Source organism: Rhinoderma darwinii, chromosome 2, assembly GCF_050947455.1.
Source record: "Rhinoderma darwinii isolate aRhiDar2 chromosome 2, aRhiDar2.hap1, whole genome shotgun sequence".
NCBI classification, from domain to species: domain Eukaryota; kingdom Metazoa; phylum Chordata; class Amphibia; order Anura; family Rhinodermatidae; genus Rhinoderma; species Rhinoderma darwinii.
The window spans coordinates 83,506,413-83,530,131 of NC_134688.1; the positions used below are offsets into that span (position 1 = coordinate 83,506,413).

Sequence of the window (23,719 nt, forward strand, 5' to 3'; positions counted from 1 at the left end):
GTAAAATTAAATCCTGATGATGGTTCATTGTATACTGGAGGCCAAACATGACACATGGCTTAGCTTATTCCAGAGTAGGTGCAAATTGAACCCTTTCTCAAGAGTTACAATTTATCTACAAAAGATCTGGAATAGGCTTATGTTGGCTGGATCAATCCCATATATATTATGCATGCACTAAGAATTTATAGTAATAAAATATTGAATCTAATGTTCTTTTATTGTACATGTATAGACTTTAATGCAACTTAAGTCTAAAAATTGGGTAATTTGCCTTAATGTACATTTTATGCTGGAACTGGGCAAAGACACAAATTGATATTCAGTGATGGGCACACTTCCCAATTTTTTTCTGTGTGTTATGTGTATGCCGGTCCGGCCTTAGGTTGGTTTTGTTCCTGTCCAATATCTTCTCTTAACAGCCCCCTTTCCCTTATGCTGTACCACATAGTGCCCAAATAATACAATCATACAGTGCCCAAATAAGATTGCTATAAGGTGCCAAATTACACTGTCCCATCAATAAGCTAGGGAATGTATCTTCCTTTTCATAGCTTTGGGTACCGAGTAGTATCGGGGTCCAAGCTTCAAGTTCCCAACCCATCAGAGTTACAGGCTCTTACTTTAGTAGTCACATGTGAAGCACCCTGTGTGTATATAGTACTTAGAAATGACATAGTTACACAAGGTGAAAGTTGAAACTTGTCCATCAAGTTCAACTTTCTAAAACCTGGCTTTTTGATCCAGATTAAAGGCTATGGACACCCTTGAGGGCTTTTTTAAAAAGAAAAAAATAGATCAGTCAGTGTGTTTTGTGTAACTTCTTAATTAATTTTTATTAAAAATTATTTTTACTGTTTTAGCTACAACTGTTCTGTATTCTGTATCGCTAAGTACGGTTCCTGTCAGGTCCGCGGACCTGACGGGTTCAGTGTCTACGGGAGACACGCAGGATCCACCTGTTATCTATCACATCTACGTTCATAACATTGAACCCGTCAGGTCCGCAGGACTGACGGATTTAGTGAATAGCGAACGATACAGCTGCTCTGTATATAGGATACAGAACAGCTGTATCTCCAAAAGTAAAATTAATTTATAATAAAAACTAATTAAGAAGTTACACTAAACACACTGACTAATCCATTTTTTTTTTTTTTTTTTTAAAAAGTCCTCAAAGGTGTCCATAGCCTTTAAGGAAAAGCAAAACCCCAAGGGTGTGTGCAACCAATTTTGCCTTTTAGGGACAAAATCTTCCATGAGGCAAAACTTCAATTACTTGAGAAAAATGTCTAACCCATAAATGCTATCATTGTACTTGCTATGACTACCTCTCTTGTAGACCATTCCATAGTTTGACTTCTCAAACCATTAAAGAACCTTTTTTCTATATTGATGATTAAATCGCCTTTCCTCCACATGATGTCCCCTGCTAAATTGAATACTTCTACAAATGTGCAAGTTTAATGTAATGTCATTGCATATATATGTTTTCTTCGAGACTCTCAATCAAAATGATACCTCCCATTCCATTTACTTTGTAGTCGCCTGCCTTTGAGCCCTGTCTATCTCTGGTATATTCTTCATAGAGCACGGAGCTCAAACCTCTACCCTATTTCTGGAGTTAAAGAAAACCAATAAGAGTTGCATCTATAAGTTAGAAATTATTTCAGAAGTATTTTAGAGCTTAATGTACCCAACAAACAGTTTTGAATTGCTGACTGCAGGTGCCGCAACACAATGCACCACGTATGCTATCAAGCCTATGCGAGCTGTGATGTGGATCCTCCAGCAACCAAATTTCCTGTCTGAAAGAGGAGTTAGTGAGTGCCAAGAAGAAGGACTTGTATCGAATATTATAAATTACTAGCGTATTGATATGGCGTCATGATCAAGTGACAGGAGATTATCATAATAAACATATTAACCATATATTAAAGCATATTTACATACAATAGAATACTGGATAATCCCTTTACCTAGTATTTTGATAGTCCTTTAAACCTGAACATAAACAGAAATAATCTATGTCTGCATTAATAATGATGAAGATAAGTCTTCAACACTGAACAGAATTTAGATTCTGGGAAGCAGGGACATTTCTATAAGGGGTGCAGTGGTAGCAGTTGTATATGGGCTTTGGTGCCTAAGGAAGCAGAAGGTCCTTTCTGCCATAGGACGACCCCAGTATAGTAAATGGCATATGGTATATAGGGGACCCTGTAACAAACTTAGCATCGGGGCCCAGGAGCTTCAAGGTGGCCATACACAGCCTGTTTGATCCATAACAGGGATCACGTCATAAGGCTAGGACTCTACTGTGACATTTGGTTGTGGGAAGTTGAGTGAAAGTCGCGGGAATGCAGTGATTTTACAGTAACTTGTGGGCGCCAAAATATATTGCAGTCTTAATAAGTCTGTTTAGAGGAGATATGAGGATTCGAACTTATGGATATAAGAAGCACCAAATATTGTATAAGTAGATGTTGCAAAATCTCCTTGTAATGATCTAACCATTTTTTTTGTAAAGGGAAAGGTTGCTCTTCTACTGCGCTACCAATACCAGTGATGGAAAGGGAGTCCTAAGACAGCAGATGTCCCATTGACCAAGTGTCATCTACCAGTATGTGTCCATCTAAACACCACACAAATAGCCATTCACTATTCTTGGCAACTGAGGAAAAAATGAATAGACAGAACTCAGCTTGTTTGGTCTTACTACTATATAATATCTACTGACCCAAAAATGAGAAAGCAGCAAGTTTGTGGAACCATATGACAGCTTTCATGCCAAAGGAGTAATGTTTCTCAATTAAAAATAATGTATACAGCCTCAGTAATGGTGGTTTTAAAACGGTCCCCTCTAGAATTACTAATGATGAACATCAATATTAGCTTTTTTCTAAATTCCATTATTTCCTTGAGCCTTATGTGGTGCATTGCAACCTACAAATATGTCGCTGTCGTTTTTACTTCTCGGCACACTCATAAATACATCAGATGTCAGGACAGCTCTTCTTAAAAGTGTCTAGACCCACTGCACAAAGGCCAGATGTCTCAAAAGACATCTGCGAGTTCACCAGTTTACAGTCAAATGAAAGCCACTTGCACATCAATATATAGCAATCTCTATATGTACACATGTTACACAGCGTTTCATCTGCACCACTGTACTAGAGTCCGAGGCCTCCTCCCTGAGGGGGCGCTGCCAGGCCACACAGTCTAATCCTTCTTCTAAGAGGACTCCTAATCTCCTCCTGTTCGATTCCTGCCCACAACCCAGGAGGCATTCTTTTTTAGCAGTACCACCTGTGCTCCTGTGCACTGCTCCCTACCCAGTCAGTAATGCTCAGTTCCCGTGGTTGCTATTGCCAAGCCAGAAGAGCAATAATGAACTGTGCACTGAGCAACACACTAAGCACCAAGAATAATATGATTTACCATTAATTTAACTTTAAGATACTGCAAACTGAGCTGTAACCCTCCCTCCTGCCATCTTACCCAGGGGCACCTTTGCTTGAGTCCTATACTGAAAGATTTTTTGGCACGAAGATAATTTTTCATCATGAAAATAATGACTGTAAATCATCCTTCCAAAAATATATCCGACATACTTGAATTACTCATCTCATTGTTTGGACATCTTTATAATTGTGGTTTTACACAAAAAATCTGATGATTGAAATTGAATAGAAATGACGCCCACAGCGCTCCAAATAAAGTCCAAATTTGTAGTGTTTATTCACCCAGGCATGTGCAACGTTTCAACTCCCAAGAGGTCTTTTTAATGCCCATAGCCATTGAATGCCGTGGTTCAAGGATAGTTACAATGTTTGTACCACAGACATGCACCATCTGTTTTGTTAGCATAGACAAACAGACTATAATTTATGACAGGTAATGTTGTGCCACATGAGGTATTTGTGTAGCTATATATTCCTTTCATAACTCATTGTACATCTATTAGGATTGCACCTTACCTATAATCTACTGCAAAGTTGTGTGACAAGTGTAGGCAAAGTAGTGACTTTCACTATCCTTGACAATGAAGACAATGTCTTTGTAAGGCTTCGTTCACATCTGAGCCAGGGTCCCGTTGCGTTGGAGCTTTCCGTCGGAACGAGACCCTGACTGACACAAACGGAAACCATAGGTTGATTTCAATGGTGACGGATCCGGTGCTAATGGTTTCCGTTTGTCTCCGTTGTGCAAGGGTTCTGTTGTATTGACGGAATCAATAGCGTAGTCAACTGCGCTATTGATTCCATTAAAATGACGGAACCTTTGCACTACGGAGACAAACGGAAACCATTAGCACCGGATCCGTTATCATTGAAATCAATGGTGATGGAAACGGAAACCTATGGTTTCCGTTTGTGTCAGTCAGGGCTCCATTCCGACGGAAAGCTCCAACGTTCCATCGGAATGGAGCCCTGGCGCAGATGTGAACGAAGCCTTAAACACATTTTAGGACTATTTTTCACAAGGATATAGAACTAAGAACTACATGATTTTTTCCTGCAGACATGGGCAGAAACAATCTGCGAACATGCCATCGTTGCGTATATTCAGCTCAATAACCTAGGAAATCTCTTAACTAGGCTATGTTCACACAGGGTGGATACGCAAAAGTGTCCGTGCAGCCCCGCCTCCTGGGATGACACTGCAGCCCATGTGACCGCTGCAGCCTATGATTGACTGCAGCGGTCACACGGTATGAAACGTCATCCCAGGAGGCCAGCCTGGATGGAGAACAGAAGATAGCGTCACTATGACAACGCCCAGGGGTAAGTATTAAACTTTCCACTAATTTTAAACCAAAGGGCTTTTTTTTTTTCTGATTCTAAATTTTTACAGCAGAATCACAGCTTTTCCACTGCAAAAATCGCAACATTTGCTATTTGTTGCGGATTTTACCTCCCCATTGAAATCATTGTGGAAAACCTGCAACAGAAGAGCAGCAGATCATATCAATTTATGCTGCGGATTAAAAAACTCCACTGCAGGTCAATTCATGAACGTTTTTTCAGCTGATTTTTTCCGCAGCATGTTGATGAAATTTGTTAAAATCTCATTCACTCTGCTGCTACTGTAATATGCTGCGGAGTTTCCGCAGTGAAATCCGTTGAGGAAAATCCGCAGTGTTTATGCTATGTGTGAACACACCTCTATAGTCTATAGTATTAAATCTACTTCGGAGATAGGCTGAGCTTTTTATTGTCTACACACATATATTTACTTTGTTTGCCTTCGGATTCATGAACAAGTTTTGTCAGGCCTCTGCATTAGATCTACTTATGTTTACACAGCGGATATATTTAACAAAAAATGTGGAGGTAGAATTCCTTATCAACTCAAAATAGAACAGGTAGAAATAAGAAAATATTTCACCAGTAATTGTGCGTAGATGGGTTATGTCACCGCTTCCAGTGCACTGAAATTGAGAATTTTCTATTGGACGTGCAACGGTCATGCAACTAATATATTTATGTGGACAAGGACCTGAAGTCACTGTGTATAGCCAAGATCTTACAGTGCCTTGCAAAAGTATTCACCCCTGTTGGTGTTTTGCCTGTTTTGTTGCATTACAACCTTAAAATAAATAGATTTGGGGGTTTGTACCCTTTGATTTACAGAACATTCCTACCATGTTGAAGGTGAAAAATATTATTTCCCTGAGACAAACCATAATTAAGACAAAAAATAAATAAATCTGCATAAGTATTCACACCCTAAATATTATTACTTTGTGGAGACACCTTTTGCTGTGATTAAAGATGCAAGTCTCTTGGGGTATGTTTCTATTAGCTTAGTACATGTAGACACTGTTTTTTTTCTCTAATTTAAATTGCTTCAACTCTTTCAAGTTAGATGGTTGCGTTGGTGTGCAGAGGTCTTCGAGTCATGCCACAAATTCTCAGTTAAATTGAGGTCTGGGCTTTGACTAGGCCATTCCAAGACATTTAAATGTTTCCCTTTAAACCAGGTGTGGGGAACGTCTGGCCCGATCATTTGGCCCATCAGACCTCACTCAGACTGCGCTGCTACCGCGTCATTCGCTACTTGGCTCCGTCCACACACTCACTCACATTTAGAAGCAGGAGAAGGGCGGATGGAGCCAAGTATGGCGGCGGCGTTCTGAGTGAGGCCGGTGCATGCTGGCCCAAGAGTGGACCAGTCCGGTCACCAGACTGGTCCACTCCCGTCACAGCACGCCCCGACATCACTCTGACCGCCGCTGTCGCCGTGTCATTCCCTCCTTTGCTACATCCGCCCTACTCACTCACATTTAGGAGCAGGAGAAGGGCAGACGGAGCCACGGAGCCAAGTATGGCGGCAACGGTCTGAGTGAGGTCGGTGTGTGTCGGCCCAAGAGTGGACCAGTCCGGTCACCAGACCTGAGTCAGTGACGTGAGGTCAAGTGACTCGGGTCAGGCGACCGGACTGGTCCACTCCCGGGCAGGCACAGTCCAGTCACCTGACCTCACGTTAGGTGACTGGACTGGTCCACTCCCGTCGCAGGACTCCCCGTCCTCACTCTGACCTGCGCTGCCGCCGTGTCATTCCCTCCTTGGCTCTGTCTGCCCTACTCACTCACATTTATGAGGAGGAGAAGGAGGAGGCGGCGGTCTAAGCCAAGTAAGGTGGCGGTCTGAGTGAGGCCGGTGCGTGCCGGCCCGTGACCGGACCAGTCCAGTCACCTGACGTGAGGTCAGGTGACTGGACTGATCCATTCCCGAGCTGGCATGCACTGACCTCCTCACTCAGACTGCCGCATCCTCATTCACTAGTAGTGAATGACAGTACTTGGCTCCATCTGCCCTCCTCTTGCTCCTAAAATGTAGAAACTTAGCTGAGGCCTAAATGTAGAAATGTTGCTGTAGTGTAGACATAGGACCTGTCCTAAAAGTATGAAGTGAGGTCAGGTGATAAAGTTTTTTTTTCATCAAGGATAGACAGATAGATGCAGGTCCCACCTCTGGGTCCCAGAACTATCTCAAGAAAGGGGGGCCCTAGACCCTGTTCTACCTCTTTGTGTTGTGGCTGACACGTAAGTCCCATAGAACTGAATAATAATTACAGGAAACAGCGTAACTCGCATGCTACGCTGCTTCCGTAACTGCCATTCACTACTATGGGAGTTACGGAAACAGCATAGCTCAGCGAGCTACGCTGTTTTCTTCATCATGTGTGGAAATCAGCCGGAACATAGAGAGGTAGAAGGGGGTTTAGGCAGCCCCATTCTAGAGATAGGTGCGGGTCCCAGTGGTGGGACCAGCATCTATCTGACATTTATGACATATCCTGTGGATATGTTATAAACATCCCTGATGGGAAAACCCAATTAAGTCTGTAAGTCGGAACAACTGCGCTCCCGACTGCGCTCTAGTAACAACATCATCAATACCGGCTAATATCACACGCCTCACCAAAGATAAGCAGTTCCAGCCATCACATTAGGGGTGAGTTAGATAAATGTTTGACCAAATATAGCAGGGTAATTTTTAAGTTGATCATTTTGTATGGCCCGCGAATGATGTTATAAATATCCAAATGGAACTTGGCAGAAAAATCTCCTACATAATCTGATCGGCGCTGTAATGTAGATAACAACAGTGGTTTTTATTTTGAAAAACTATCATTTTTGACCAAGTTATAAACAACTTTAAATTATGCTAATTACTTTTTTAATAGACAACTGGGTGTGTTTTTACTTTTTACCAACTGGGCGTTGTACAGAGGAGTGTATGACGCTGAACAATCAGCGACCAATCAGTGTCATACACTTCCCATTGTTCCAGCCCATTGTTACAGTGATTGTGCTGTGAAAGAAGCTGGGCTGGAACAATGAGAAGTGTATGATGCTGATTGGTCACTGATTGGTCAGCGTCATACACTTCTCTCCACAATGCCCAGTTGGTAAAAAGTAAATAAGGAGCTCTCCAAACAAATTATGGGACTTCTGAAGCTAATTGATTTGACCAGATCTTATATAGGGGTTTCATAGCAAAGAGGGTAAATACATATGCACTCACAACTTTTTAGTTTTTAGCTATGTTTTATCCTTTTTAAACAAAGTTCTTTTTCTTCATTCCACTTTTCATTACACAAAATCAAATTTAAAATCCATTTTAATTCCAGGTTGTAATGCAAATAAAACATTACAACAGGGGTGAATACTTTCACAAGACACTAGTATATACATGGTCCTAAATGTTTTGAAGCTTTCCATAGTCCATTCTGTGCATAGGACTGTTCATTATATTTTTTTTTTACAATTTTGACCAACTACTCATTCTATCTATTTTTCTTATAAGAATTGTTTTATGAAAGATGGCTGATGACAAAATGGGTGTCTTAGAAGGTGCGTGTAAAGGCCCTTTAATATGGGCCAATGATTGGGTAAACGAGTGCTCATATGATCGCTCGTTCCCGATCATTGCCCTCTGTACACAAGGCAACGATCATCTGATAAACAAACAAATGCTCGTTCATCGGCTGATCTGCTCGTTATGCAGCATTAAATATTATCATTATCATTGTTGGCAGCACAACTCCATGTGTAAACAGGGAGATGTGCTGCTGACATGATGAAAATGTTTGGGGACAAACCATTGTAGTAACGATTGCATGTCCTCATACATTACCATGTATTGCTCCTTGTGAAAGGAGCAAAAGAGCGCCAATCTACGAACTGTCTCATTGATCGGCACTCGTCTTCACGGCCCATATTTGGCTGGGTAATAGGACCTTAAAAGTGATCTAATGGTTAACGGTCCTTAGATAGGTGTACTGTATGTTGAGAAATCCAGAAGGACACAGATTTTGTGGTCATTATAATACATCCATTGTTTTTAGGACCCCTCTCTTTTAGATTAGGATGCTCTGTTCTAGTATCAACAGACTGTCTAGACCAGACAACGGTTTTAAATGGTAACAGCAATTTGGAGAGAAAAAAAATCCAACATTAACTTTTTGGAGTACAACATCCAAATATTTTCTATAACATTTAGAAGGGTAAGGGAATTGTATTTGAAATTTTATCTAATAATTGTTTGTGTGTACAACCAACCATAGAGATAGACCGTGTGTACATGCCATAGAGACAGACCATGTGTACATGCCATAGAGACAGACCATGAGATTGCTATGGTGCCCTTGGAGAGAGGGGCCCAGCCTTGGTTGGGTCCTTTGTTATGTGTGCAGGACTCCATTCTACATTGGAACTGCATTGTTAGCAAAGAAAGTGGTGAAGGGCATGGAGAGGGCAACAAATACCAGGCCCTTCTGTTCAAGATGACCAGGCACCATAATGGGGGGTCCAGATTCATTTTTGCTACGGGGCTGCCTCCCATATATGTACGCCATTGTTTACAACCACATAAATAAAAAAATAAGGAAGATTTTTATGGTAATTGGTAATGAACCTTACATGGAGTATAATTAAAAATAAGCATGATATTATCACATCACTCATCACTACGACTGTCATCAGGGCATATATACAAACTGGGTAGACAAGCTGGCAAGCTCATAATTGAAGAAGCAGTCACAGTTCTATATATACACAACTAGAATACTGTATACATATTGCCATATAACCATTCATATATGTATAAACTGACACAGATGTAGCAGAGTAAATAATCTGTGTGTATTTATACAGAAATCCCTATTACTGTCAGAATATGTTGTAAGTTAATTTGTTGCTGTCACACATTGTTGCTTGGTAAAACAATACAATGTGCTGTTAAAAAAAAAAATAGCATGAAAGGGACTGAAAGTGTTAGGGTACTTTTACACAACCCGACGCAGGCCGTGTAAACGAGCGCCAATCAACGAGACAGCTTGTTGATCGGCGCTCGTTTGCTCCTTTCAGAAGGAGTTATGTATGGGGACGAGCAGTGGTTACTCCGATCACTTGTCCTCATACATTTCTATCACGCCAGCAGTGCGTCCCCCTGCTTACACAGGGAGAAGGGCTGCCGCAACGATAATATTTAAGGCATTTAAAACGTTTTTGCTCGTTCATCGGCTAATCGTTGCCCGATTTACACAGGGCAATTATCGGGAACGAGTGTTCTGTGGACACCCGTTTGCCCGATAATTGGCCAGTGTAAAAGGGCCTTTACTCTTATGCATAGACACAATGATCATTTGACCAATACAACCATATCTTATTATAGTCTTTGAACTGATTAAATGGGTTGCATAAGATTAGAAAACATGGTTGCTTTCTACTAGAAACAGTGCCATCCCTGTCTATGGGCCGGGCCGTGTTTAGTATTACAGCTCAGCCATATTAACTTGAATAACCTTGAGTTGCAGTACAACACACAACCCCTGGACATTAGTGGCGCTGTTTGTGGAAGAAAGCGGCCATCTCATCCAATCCGCTTGTAAGGTGTTTTCACAGCTGATGTCCATTAGATCGGGAGTCAGGGAGTAAAAGTTATCAGTGAGTATAATAGAGTTGAAAAATGTCTAGTGCTAAGTCATTTAAAGGGGTTATCCAGCATTTCAAAATTGATTGCCTATCCTTAGAATAGGCTATCAATATTAGATCGATTGTTGGTCAGACTCGGCACTCCTGCCAATCAGATGTTTGAAGAGGCCTTAGTGCTCGAGCGAGCGCTACAACCTCTTCATTGTTCACGTTGGTTTCAGGATGTTTGGATTTGCACAAGTCATTATTTTCGTAGCAAGTGTACAAGGTGTTGCAGCGCTGTCCCTGACCACTTGACTGTATGGAGCCCAGATATTTTGAATCGCAGACCTGCCTCAGAGAGAAGCGTCTGATGTAATCCTCATCTATTTTCTCTTTGCCATATTATTGAGGTCATACTACCGATAAAGCCTTAAAAAATGAGTCATTAGTCACCATTACTATCCTCAGCAGTATATTAATAGAAATATGGAGAAAAAGCACTATGCACACTAAAGTGTAAATTCTTTTGCAGATAAATAATTTATTATATTTATAGCCAATGACAGTGCGACGTTTCGGTCAATACCATGACCTTCCTCAGGCACTTAGTCAATGTATGATCCTGTATGGATGGCGCATTCGTATGGCGGCTGACCGGTTTCCATTTTGGGAAAAATTTGCTCCAGATCTCTGCATCTATCTTATTATTGAATTTATTGTTCCTTATCAAAACACCATGCAACGTTTCGACCTACAAGAGGCCTTGCTCAAGCCTCTTGTAGGTCGAAATGTTGCATGGTGTTTTGATATGGAACAATAAATAAATTTTGGAGACAATGCTGACGTCCATACATTTCTAGATATATTCATTGGGCGGGTGAGAGCTGACCCGTTGGGACGTCTGGTCGCATCTGAGCAAGTGACAAGAGTCCGCGGCTCCTACTCCATTTATTTTTATCTATTTGCCTGTGATTCTTTCTAATCTTCCAAATAACTTGCATGTTACTAGACCACAGATAATATTATGCTGCCTTAATGTCGTTTCACAGCTGTGGATTTTTCTAAATTCTCTTTTCCACCCCAGATGAGAGCCCTGAGTATTGAGGATCGGCCGTGGGTCCAGTGGAAAGACGTGGAGTTTAGTATAATTCCATATGACCATCTCCTGAAGACATTAGACAGCACCATTGCTTGTAATCTCCTTAGACAGCTGGGAAAAGTAAGCAGTACACACCTTCCATACAGAAACCCGCACAGCCTGGAATCATTATCCACGAACAAAGGTTTAATTTTGAAAATGACTCCAATGAAGATGATGAGAGGATTGCGCGCAATGCTTTCTGAACATATGACATATCAATGAAAACATTTGAAACCATGAATGCTTTTGCAGGCCAGCTGGCCCAATGATAATGGACGAACCAATCACAATCATCAAAGTTACAATGATGCCGGAAAGAGATGCTTAATTATACAAAAAGACATCAAGAAAGTCCATGGATCATTTAGCCGAACCCATGAGTAATGCTATAAAGCAGACAGAGCGCTATATAAATGATACCATCTCACACAGGTCATTAGTCTTCTCTTAATTTCATGTTGAACTTTTTAACTCTTTTACTGCTGCGGCCATCAACATCAGATAAACGTCATCCCAATCCGCCAATTTTCGACGGATCAGCCGACAATTTTAAATTTTAAACACATGACGTAATATGAAGATATTCTTTGGTGGTGCACAGAGCTCCGTGCATATTGCTTTGCTGTATACATGAGGCTTGCAAGGTAAGATCCACCTATAGAACTCCTGCCGATTCCTCAGCTAATTGCCGGCTGCAAATTACATTATGTATCTGTCAATAGACTGCGCAAACAGGCTGTCATAAAATAGCTCACTGGTCCGCAGGGCAACAGCAGTGATTTTGAAACTGTCCCCAGACTTGGCAGTTATTATTGGAAGCATTGCTAACATATTAAGAAACTTATAATATTAAAGTTCCATAATGTATTTTTTAGAAGGCACTTGAGTAGATGATGGTGTTTCTATCTACATCTACCTTTGCATTTGAGAAGAGTTTCCCTTTCAAAAACACTGACATTTTCAGTTTTCCATTCTCTCTCACCATAAAATATGTTGGGGAAAAAGGGATTTTTTTTTTAGTACCATGCAGATGCCGGAAGACTGAATAAAAAGGGAACAAACCAAATACTTGTAAAAAGTTTTAGTACCTCCAGCCTGGAGGTTTTAAAATGAGTACAGGTGGGTGACTACTTCCAGGACAGCATTGACATTTTTGAGTGTTCTTAAACAGAAAAATTTTAAATACTGTATTTTGAGGAGAAATATTTCCTGTGCGAATAATAGTCATCCTAACATCTAATCATATGTAAAAGTAACATAAACAGAGATTGAACAGAAATATAAAGCATCATTAAAGTGATTGCTCAGAGTATAGTATTATTACGTAATATGAACACACATACATATGTATATACAAGTATGCTGGTAAATCCGCTCCCTCAACTTTCTCTGGTTCAGTGTCCAAGATCCCCCCTTTAAATAAACGCCAGGGCTTGAATGAACAAGGCTCCTATTCACTCAAGCCCTCCTCTGTCAATCCCTCTTATGTTTGGCTTATTCAAATAAAATAAAGTGATATATGCTTCTTATTCCAAGCGAGCCTAGACCCGCTACTTATTAGTGGCTCACGTCTGTCAAGGGAGAGGGAGGTCGCATATCCTGATTTCCAGGAGGGCCATTAGAGAAGACGGGGGAGGGGGGGATTGGCACTGCAAGGCACCCACAGGCAAAGCAAACTCAAATTCAGGGAAGCAAAAAAAAAATCTACACAACCAAGTAAGGAAGCAATCATCTGCATTACTGTGGAGAACGGGATACCCACATTTATTTAAACAGACACAATGGCATTTAAGAATATGCATAATGTAATGATGTTTATTTTCCATGTTCATTCTTACCAAGAATTTTCTGCAACTAAAATGGCATACAATACCAATATCAATAATTAAATGAAATATAATAATGAGTAGAAATCTCTAAAAGGGTTACCATCATAGAAAGTGATGGCATATTGCAAGGATATAGCATCACTTTCTAAATGACTTGGGCTGCACTGAGTTTCCCTGCACAGTGGCTCTTCTGGCCGCCGGTTGTGCGGGGAAGGGTGAAGTAGATGTGCAGTCCCTTTATTGTCAGGATCGGTGTGGTCCCAGAGGTTGAGCCTCCACCAATCAGAAAGTGATGTCAATATTCCACAGAAAGATATTTTTCTGCAGATCCTATTAATAGTGGCTGAATATACTGACAATCTGATGTCTATAGGGAATCCAGACCTCCACTGGACATCAAAGATCTACCTATGCCTCTAAAAAAAAAATACACATGTTTGTCAGACAAACCCATCCAAAACAGAAGTTTGTAGATACAGCCGAGGCAGATAATGGTGGCTTTCTTCTAGTATTCCTTGGCGGTAACAGGCAGATTGTGTATATTGGCCAGAAACTTGGAAAGCAGTAAAGGTGTCGCCATCAGATGATTTATTATTTAACCAAAAGAGGAAAATAATTTTAGCCTTTGTGAAGTAGAAATATAGATACTCTAAAATATGGATTCTCGCTTCGACTTGGAAAGAGTGTGAGATGCATGGGATGTCCTGCACTTAGAAGCTCAGAGCTAGACATCCTGTATTCATGGACCAAGAGGGTGGGGAATGTTTTCCTGAATCGCCAGAATATAATTATAACCTGTTAAGATCAAAACACAGCTTTATTCATTGACCTGAATGTCATGGCCTTGACTTTATGACCTCAGCTTGGACCCTAATGGTAAGCCAAAGTGCACACTACAAAGTAATAAAAACCCACATCTAGGCAGTGATGTCTTAAATTCCACAACATGGCAGATTGAAATAACAGCAACACTAAAAATACATACAACAGATTAGTCACTAAAACAAATTGGGTATAATAATAAAAAAAATTATAATAATTTTTGCACTTTGATGTCAGCACATGCACCTAAATATACAGGTTTACAAATGAGGAGGAGAGTGTTTGGAATTTGAGATTTTTTTTTTATTAGAGACGGGTGGAGAGAGGACATTTGTGGCTGGTTACAGAATGCATGCATCAATTGATTCGATTTTACAGGATAAATATTTGAATACAAAAAGGGTCTGGAGAGGGTATTATGATCGCCGATTACCCACCCTGATTCGTTCACGTCCTCTCACCTCCACTGGTTGAACTTGATGGGCATGTCTTTTTTCAACCATACTTTTGGAAGGTTAGTTGATTAACATATAAGAAGATGGCCATTAAAATGTTTTGGCTTCATCCTATAAAAGAACCCCTGCAGGTCAAGACCCTGATGCCAAGCAAGCAAGTGCCTCAAATAATAAAAGTTGTCTTCATACCCCTTAAAATTGTATGAATATTAAAAAATGAAATGTAAACCAATAATTTGCAAGAAAAATAGTTTGAGGGTCACATAAAAACATTAAAGGGGTATTCCAGCTAGAAACATTTATTAAGTGGGAACATGGTTAATGTTGGACTCGGGATGGGGGGGTTTACAAATGTTGAAAAAACCAAAGGCCTTTCTGTTCTGAGTGACAAGGTCTGACACCACAATCAGGCCCCATGCACACGACCGTAAAAATCGTCCGTAATTGCGGACTGTAATTATGGCCCGCAATTACGGACCCATTCACTTCTATTATCCACGGACACCCTCCCGTATAGTTACGGGAAGGTGTCTGGGCCGTAGAAGTGTACCGCAAAAGATAGGACACGTCCGTTGCTTTTTACGGGCCGTGCTCCCATACTTTGTATGGGAGAACAGGCCAAAAATGCAGGTGGCTGTCCGCGGCCGGCCGTGCCCGCTGTCACAGGCCGTGATTACAAGCACGGCCGTGTGCATAGGGCCTTAGGGTCCAGTTTGATCTTTACTATGGAGTCCCTTCTCTTCTATTTATTGTTGTTAAAAGCTATGATTGTAGTGAAAATGACTATTGACCTAGAATAATATTTAAGCATACTTGCAAATTTTCTGACCAATGAATAAGTTGTCCACCAGTCTGAAAAACATGTATTGTCCCTGTCAGGTCCTTATCAGTCACCCGGATATTAGGCTCATCGTATATGACACTCCTGTTTTGAGAGTACTGTTTTTATGGCCATATAATAAGGTAGATATACCTTAAACATTTACCATATATTAAGCATATTCTGCACATGCGCTGTCTGTGGTATACACGTATACTGAAAATAACAGATTAATATAACTAAAAACCGGTAAAAGCTAAAAATATATGTACAAAATGTACAAAGAGTAAAACCGGGAAAGAACACGTGATGAGCCCTTGTTTCATTGCATTTCCTGTTATGATCCAGGAGGCTGTAAGTGCTGCACTGAATTCACTATTTTTGTGTCTTAATCCTGCCCTGCAGTCCTCCCTGTTTTTTTCAGCTTTACCGCACCCCACAAATATTTGTAGCAGTGTATATTAATCCTACCCTGCAGCACACTTTGCTTCTCAATTGTTGACCACACACACATAAACTCATTATACCCATTGTTTGCCCAACATGAGCGCCACGTAACTCAACATTATGTCTCTCCAATATAAAGTTGATGGCTATTCATCTTTTAGAAATGTTATTAAATTATCCTAAAAAGTCATTTATCATTGCATAATGGAAAATAAATATTCTTAGCACTTATACCAATCGGCACGAAATGCTTCTGCAGATGGTTGAAAAAAGTCTACGAGGACAGAAATTCTCAAACCTATGCAACTTCTATTGAGCCATATACATTGTATGTGCCAGGAATGCCCATTTTCTATAAGAACACTGCAGTTCCCACTACATAATAGTGTTTGGGGTTACATTTTTATTAGTTACATTCACATTTCTATGCACTGGTTTTTTGAAACTGAGACTTTGGCAATGCTATGTTTAGTATATTAAACTGTTTATACAATACAGTTTGTCAAAAAGCATTTGCACAACCTACATGTGTTCTCCCAGTACATAATGCCAAGACCAAACATGCCTACAGAGCACTCCTGTATTCTGACAATATATTCAAACCAGTTTTCTTAGGCCCTGTTCACATCTGCATTCGGCATTTCGTTGTCCTCCGCTAGAGGAGCAGAACAACGAAAATGCCAGAAGCGAAGGCTCCGTTGAACAATGGAGACCAGCAGCGCCTGATGGAACCCACTGACTTTAATGGGTTCCGTCAGGTTTCCGTCGGGGTGTCCGGGCATGCTGCGCTACTGTTTCCAGTATTTTCACCGGAATCTGCAAAAGATGCCCCATATGGAGCCTCCATCGCAGATTTAATGTAATTAAAATAAATGTAAACAATAAAAAAAATATATATATACCAACACACTAGTGGTCATGTATCTGCCTAACCCAACAGAAAGCAGCCACACTGTATATATCAATACATTAAGCCAACAGTCTCATGTTGATGGGAATAGCCAGACTGTCATCGGGGGAAATTAGGATTGGATAGGTTAACGGCACCATCTCTCACGCGCCACTAAAATAACATACCCATTCTTCAAGTCTATTGTGGTCATCGGGACTCATCAAAAAACATCAACAAGCACCAGAACATACCTTCACCCCCGTCATAGCTGCGTCCACCATTGTAGACAAGGGTGAAGAGGTGTCAAATATTTCCTGTGTCAAGTGCACTTTACACCAGCAGAACCAAAATGGAAAGAGAACGCATACTGTAGAAAGTGGAGGACCTAGAAGAAGATGCCATGGCCTATAAGCAGCTCATCATTTTTATAGAATCTGTTCTATGCATTTCTTTATAAAAGTAAGTTTGACATAAAATAAGAAACATTTGTTAAACTAATATACATTTTTCAGTTTCCTCTAAATACATATAACATAGTAGACCTCTCACCAGGAGAGGAGCAACTGATTTTCTGCATATACGGTATAGTTAAAAAAAAGCAAATAAAGCGCAAAATCAATATAATAACTTTTATTTGCCTAAATGCAAGTGCACTGGAAATACAACACATTCAATTCCAAATCAAGACAATAACAAAATTTATCCGGTTTGTGTTAATCCTTTGCAGAAAAAAGGAATATTAGGCTGTTCAAAAAAATAGCAGTGCCAACATTTTTCTTTAAAACCTCAAAGATTGAATGTATAAACTGAAAAAATGTTTCAGATTTCACTTTACTGAACTAATATTTAGTGGCATAACCATTGTTTCTGAGAACTGCTTGACATCTGTGTTGCATGGAGTCGACCAACTTTTGGCACCTCTGAACAGGTATTCCAGTCCAGGAAGATTGGACTACATTAGCGCCTGTTCACATCATCGTTGTCTTTCCGTTGAGGGGTTCTGTCTGAGGTTTCCGTTGGGGGAACCCCTCAACGAAAAGGCAAACGGAAACTACAGCTTCCGCTTGCATCACCATTGATCTCAATGGTGATTGAAACTTTGCTAATGGTTTCCGTTTGTCACCGTTGTAACAGGGTCCCGTTGTTTTTGACGGAATCAATAGCGCAGTCAACTGGGTCCAAAAAATTTAAACCAAAAAGTGGGACCAAAAAAGTGAAAACTCCCCAAAAGTGACTCCATTTGGGAAACTACACCCTTGAGGAATTCATCTAGGGGTGTAGTGAGCATTTTGACTCCACAGGTGTTTCATAGATTTTATTAGAATTGGGCAGTGAAAATAATAATACATTTTTTTTCCAATAAGATGTATATATAGCTAATAAAATATTATTTTCTCAACATAAAAAAGGAGGAAAAGCACACCAAAATTTGTAAAGCATTTCTCCCGAGTACGGCAATACCCCATATGTGGTCATAAACTGCTGTTTGGGCACACGGTAGGGTTCAGAAGAGAAGGAGCGGAATTTGGCTTTTGGAGTGCAGATTTTGCTGGATTGGTTTCTGGTCGCTATGTCGCATTTGCAAAGCCCCTGTGGGACCAAAACACTGGAAACCCCCCAGAAGTAACACCATTTTGGAAAGTACACCCCTCAAGGTATTCACCTAGGGGTGTAGTGAGCATGTTAATCCCGCATGTGTTTTACAGAAATTAGTGTACACTTGATGTTGCAGAGTGAAAATAGCAATTTTTCCATAGATATGCCAATATGTGGTGCCCAGCTTGTGCCACCATGAAAAAACAGCTCTCTAAATATTATGCTGTGTTTCCAAGTTTTAGAAATACCCTACATGTGGCCCTAATGTTTTGCCTGGACATTTGACAGGGATCAGGAGTGAAAGAGTACCATGTAAAATTGAGGCCTAATTTGGCGATTTTCAAAGTATTGGTTCATAATTGCAGAGGCTCAGATGTGAAATAATAAAATAAACCCCTGAGAATGACCCCATTTTAGAAACTACACCCCTCAAGGCATTTATTAAGGGGTGTAGTGAGCATTTTCACCCCACAGGTCTTTTCCATAAATGATTGCGCTGCGGATGGTGCAAAGTAAAAATTGCAATTTTAACCTAGATATGCCATTTCAGTGGCAAATATATTGTGCCCAGCCTGTGCCACTGGAGACACACACCCCAAAAATTGTTAAAAGGGTTCTCCCGGGTATGGCGATGCCTTATATGTGGAAGTAAACTGCTGTTTGGGCACTCTGTAGGGCTCAGAAGGGAAGGAGCGCCATTTGGATTTTGAAACGCGGATTTTGCTTAATAGTAGTTTTGTTTGGAGTTTTACTAGTATTTCAGTTTATAATGTGGGGGTACATGTAAGCTGGGCAGAGTACATCAGGGGCATAGTCAGGTGGTATAATAATGGGGTTAACCCCTTTAGGACACAGCCTGTTTTGGCCTTGTGGACACAGCCTATTTTTTCAAATCTGACATGTGTCACTTTATGTGGTAATAACTCCGGAATGTTTTTACCTATCCAAGCGATTCTGAGATTGTTTTCTCGTGACATATTGTACTTTATGTTAGTGAAAACATTTGGTCGATAAATTCAATATTTATTTGTGAAAAACTTCAAATTTTAGCAAAAATTTGCAAAAATTAGCATTTTTCTAAATTTAAATGTATTTGCTTGTGAAACAGATAGTAATACCACACAAAATAGTTACTAGTTAACATCCCCTATATGTCTACTTTATGTTTGCATCATTTTTTTTCACGTACTTTTATTTTTCTAGGACGTTACGAGGCTTAGAACTTTAGCAGCAATTTCTCATATTTTCAATAAAATTTCAATAGGCCATTTTTTCAGGGACCAGTTCAGTTCTGAAGTGGCTTTGAGGGCCTTATATATTAGAAAGTCCCCATAAATCCCCCCATTTTGAAAACTGTACCCCTCAAGGTATTCAAAACCACATTCAGAAAATATTTTAACCCTTTAGGCGTTTCACAGGAATTAAGGCAAAGTAGAGGTGAAATTTACAAATTTCATTTTTTTTGCCGAAATTCATTTGTAATAAAAAAAAATCTGTAACACAGAAGGTTTTACCAGGGAAACGCAGCTCAATATTTATTGCCCAGATTCTGCAGATTTTAGAAATATCCAACATGTGGCCCTAGTGTCCTAATGGACTGAAACACAGGCCGCAGAAGCAAAGGAGCAGCTAGTGGATTTCGGGGCCTCCTTTTTTTAGGAATGTATTTTAGGCACTATGTCAGGTTTGAGGAGGTCTTGTGGTACCTAAACAGCCGAAACCCCCCCAAAGTGACCCCATTTTGGAAACTACACCCCTCAAGGCATTTTTCTAGGGGTATAGTTAGAATTTTGACCCCACAGTTTTTTTGCAGAATTTAGTGGAATTAGTCTGTGAAGATGAAAATCACCTATTTTTCTGTGGAAACATAGAATTTTTTCATTTTTACAAGGAATAAAGGAGAAAAAGCACCCCAAAATTTGTAAAGCAATTTCTCCCGATTACGGCAATACCCCATATGTGGTCGTAAACTGATGTTTGGACCCACAGCAGGGCTCAGAAGGGAGGGAGCGCCTTTTGGATTTTGGAGCGCAGATTTTGCTGGATTGGTTTTCAGTGCCATGTCGGGTTTGCAACGCCCCGGAGGGACCAAAACAGTGGAAACCCGCCAAAAGTGACCCCATTTTGGAATCTACACCCCTCAAGGAATTTTTCTAGTGGTATAGTGATCATTTTGGCCCCTCAGGATCTTTTTTAGAGCTAGGGTGACCAAAAAACAGCGATTTTGGCGCTTTAAATTCTTTATTTATTACAGCGTTCACCGTGCGCAATAAATTACGTTTTAATTTATTCTGCCGGTCGGTACGATTACGCCGATACCATATGTGTATAGTTTTTTTTACGTTTTGCAGCGTTTGCACAATAAAATTAAGTTTCTATAAAATAATTTATTTTCTGGGACACGCTATTCTGAGCCGTAACTTTTTTATTTTTTCGTCAAAAAAGCTGAGGGAGGTCTTGTTTTTTGCGGGACGGGTTGTAGTTTTTATTGGTACCATTTTGGGGTAAATGCGACTTTTTGATCACTTTTTATTCTATATCTTGGGACGGGTGGTGACCAAAAAATAGCGATGCTGACAGTTTTCCGTTTATTTTGTTTGCGGCGTTCACCGTCTGGAAAAATTAACATTATAGTTTCATAGATTGGGTCGTTACGAACGCGGCAATACCAAATATGTGTACTTTTTTTTAACGTTTTCATTTTTTCCCTATAATAAATGACTTATTATAGGAAAACAAAACCTTTTATTTTTACACTTTTATAAAACATTTTTATTAACTTTTTTTTTTCTTTTTACACTTTATATTTTTGTTTATTAACTTTTTTTTTACTTTTTACACTTTCTTTTTTTGACCTGCAGCACTGATCGCTGCTGGAATAAAATTACACTACCTAGGTAGTGTAATGTATTCCAACTGTCAGTGTGACGTCACAGTCACTCTGACAGTTGGTCTACGAGGATCAGCAGAGGCTGATCCTCATAGGCTGACATACATGGCAGACTTGGGGGCCGTTGTCTGGCCCCCGGGTGCCATCACAAGCATCAGAAGCCCCCACGATTGCATGGGGGCTGCTGATGCGCTACAAACCCGCTACATGCGGAGATCGCAATCGAGCCCCGCATGTAACGGGTTAATTGCCGAAATCAGCGGCGATGAGCCGCTGATCGGCAACACTGGTGAGTGTCAGCTGTCGGGGACAGCTGATCTCCAAGTTCCCGATGCACACTGTCGCCGACAGTGTGCATCGGGAACGGCACAGTGACTTTCTGTCACTCTGACAGGAAGCCTATCAGGACCAGCCGAAGGTTGGTCCTGATGGGCTTCTGTCCGTGGCAGACCCGGAAGCCATTGTTTGGCTTCCGTTTGCCATACTAACTATCGGCAGACCCCGCGATTTCGGACGGGGGTCTGCCGATATGTTAGAAACCCCTAAAATTCGGCGATTGCACCCGATCGCCGAATTTAAGGGGTTAATGCGCCGAAATCAGCGGCAAAGGACCGCTGGCCGGCAAGAGGGGAGTGTCAGCTGTCGGCGACAGCTGACCTCCTGGTTCCCGGTGCACACTGTCGCCGACAGTGTGCACCGGGATTAACTCAGTAACTGTACGTCCTCGTGCGGGAAGTAACTTCCCGCAACGACGTACAGTTACGTCCTGGTGCGGGTAGGGGTTAAAAAAATCAATAACATAATCCATAGATGTGTGTTACGCTGTGAAGCAATCCTTTATGCACAGGCCAGTGTCGCACTGATACATGGTGTCGTTTCTTATCCCCCTTTTGGTCCACACTCCGCACCTTTGCAGTTTGGGGAATTTTGCTAGGAAAGTGTTGTCCTGGTATAATAAGGGCTCTCTCTCTTCCAGAAGATATGTTTCTGGGCCTTGATAAATCACCTCTTGAAATAGAAGAAATGTTCCCCTTGGGCCTGCACAACTGCATTTTTTTTTTCATAGACGTAGTGGTATGAGGGCTGATTTTTTGCGAGACGAGCTGTAGTTTTTATTGGTACCATTTTGGGGTACATGCGACTTTTTGAGCACTTTTCACCATTGTTTTTTGGGAGGTAACGTGACCAAAAAAACAGCAATTCTGGCATCGTTTTTTGAATTTTTTTATACAGCGTTATTCTGCGGGTCAGTACGATTCCGGCGATACCATATTTATAACACTTTTTTATGTTTTACAACTTTTTACACAATAAAATTACTTTTGCAAAAAGAATATATTTTTTCTGTCGCCATGTTCTGAGAGTCCTAACTTTTTTATATATTTGTCGACGGAGCTGTAAGAGGGCTTGTTTTTTGCGAGACGAGCTATAGGTTTTATAGGTGTAATTTTTAGATACATGCAACTTTTTGATCACTTTTTATTCCATTTTTTGGAAGCCAAAGTGATCAAAAAACAGCAATTCTGGCATTGTGTTGTTCATAATATAGTTCCAAATATGTATAGTTCATTTATTAGTTTCAATAATAAAGGAATTGATAAGTGAAAAAGATTGTGTGATTGTGTTTTATTTTATTACTTGAAACTTGTATTTTATTTTTTACAACTTTTTTTTAGTCCCACTAAGGCCCCATGCACATGACCGTGCCCGCAATCACGGCCCGCAATTGCGGGCACGGCCGGCCGCCGACTGACAGCCGCATTTTCAGGCCGTGCTCCCATACAAAGTATGGGAGCACGGCCCGCAAAATTCAACAGAACGGACATGTTCCATAATTTTCGGAACATTTCCACGGCACGGGACTTGAAGGTCCATCTGTTTGGTTGCTGTTCTAATACATTGCACTACCTATGTAGTGCAATGTATTAAAATTGTCAGTCGTTCACTGACAGCAAGCCGATTAGGCGAATCGGCTTCTGTAATCAGCAAAGCAGGAGGCCATTGTTAGGGCTACTGTTGCCATAGTACCCATCAGCAGGCATCGCAGGGCTGCCAATTTGCTACAAACCACTAAAATGCAGAGATCGCTTTCGATGACTGCATCTAAGGGGTTAATGGCAGGGATCGGAGCTAGCTATCTAAAGCTGGTCACACACATGAGATAGCTGTCATGGCTTTCTCTCCTGAGTCCCCTAAATAGGGGAAATGGAATAAGCTGTGGCCAGACACATCTGACAGCACTTATCTCATAGGGGAACAAACGATCGGGCATGCTGAACATTTCTCTGATGTGTATGGCCGGCGTTAGGCCAGAACAAAGTCAGATTATAGGATTGTGCTAACTGTGTCTTGCGGAATGCTTTTTAAAAAAACAAACATGGTACAAAGAAAAGTCACT

At 40.7% G+C, this 23,719-nt stretch overlaps 1 long non-coding RNA gene across 1 annotated transcript; it reads left to right on the plus strand.

Moving 5' to 3' along the window:
* The first annotated feature begins 1,729 nt into the window (after window positions 1-1,729).
* Window positions 1,730-12,144, plus strand: LOC142740676 (uncharacterized). The gene is made up of 3 exons (XR_012880848.1): window positions 1,730-1,823; window positions 2,531-2,623; window positions 11,514-12,144. It is a non-coding gene; the product is annotated as an uncharacterized LOC142740676 (long non-coding RNA).
* Window positions 12,145-23,719: the final 11,575 nt, after the last annotated feature.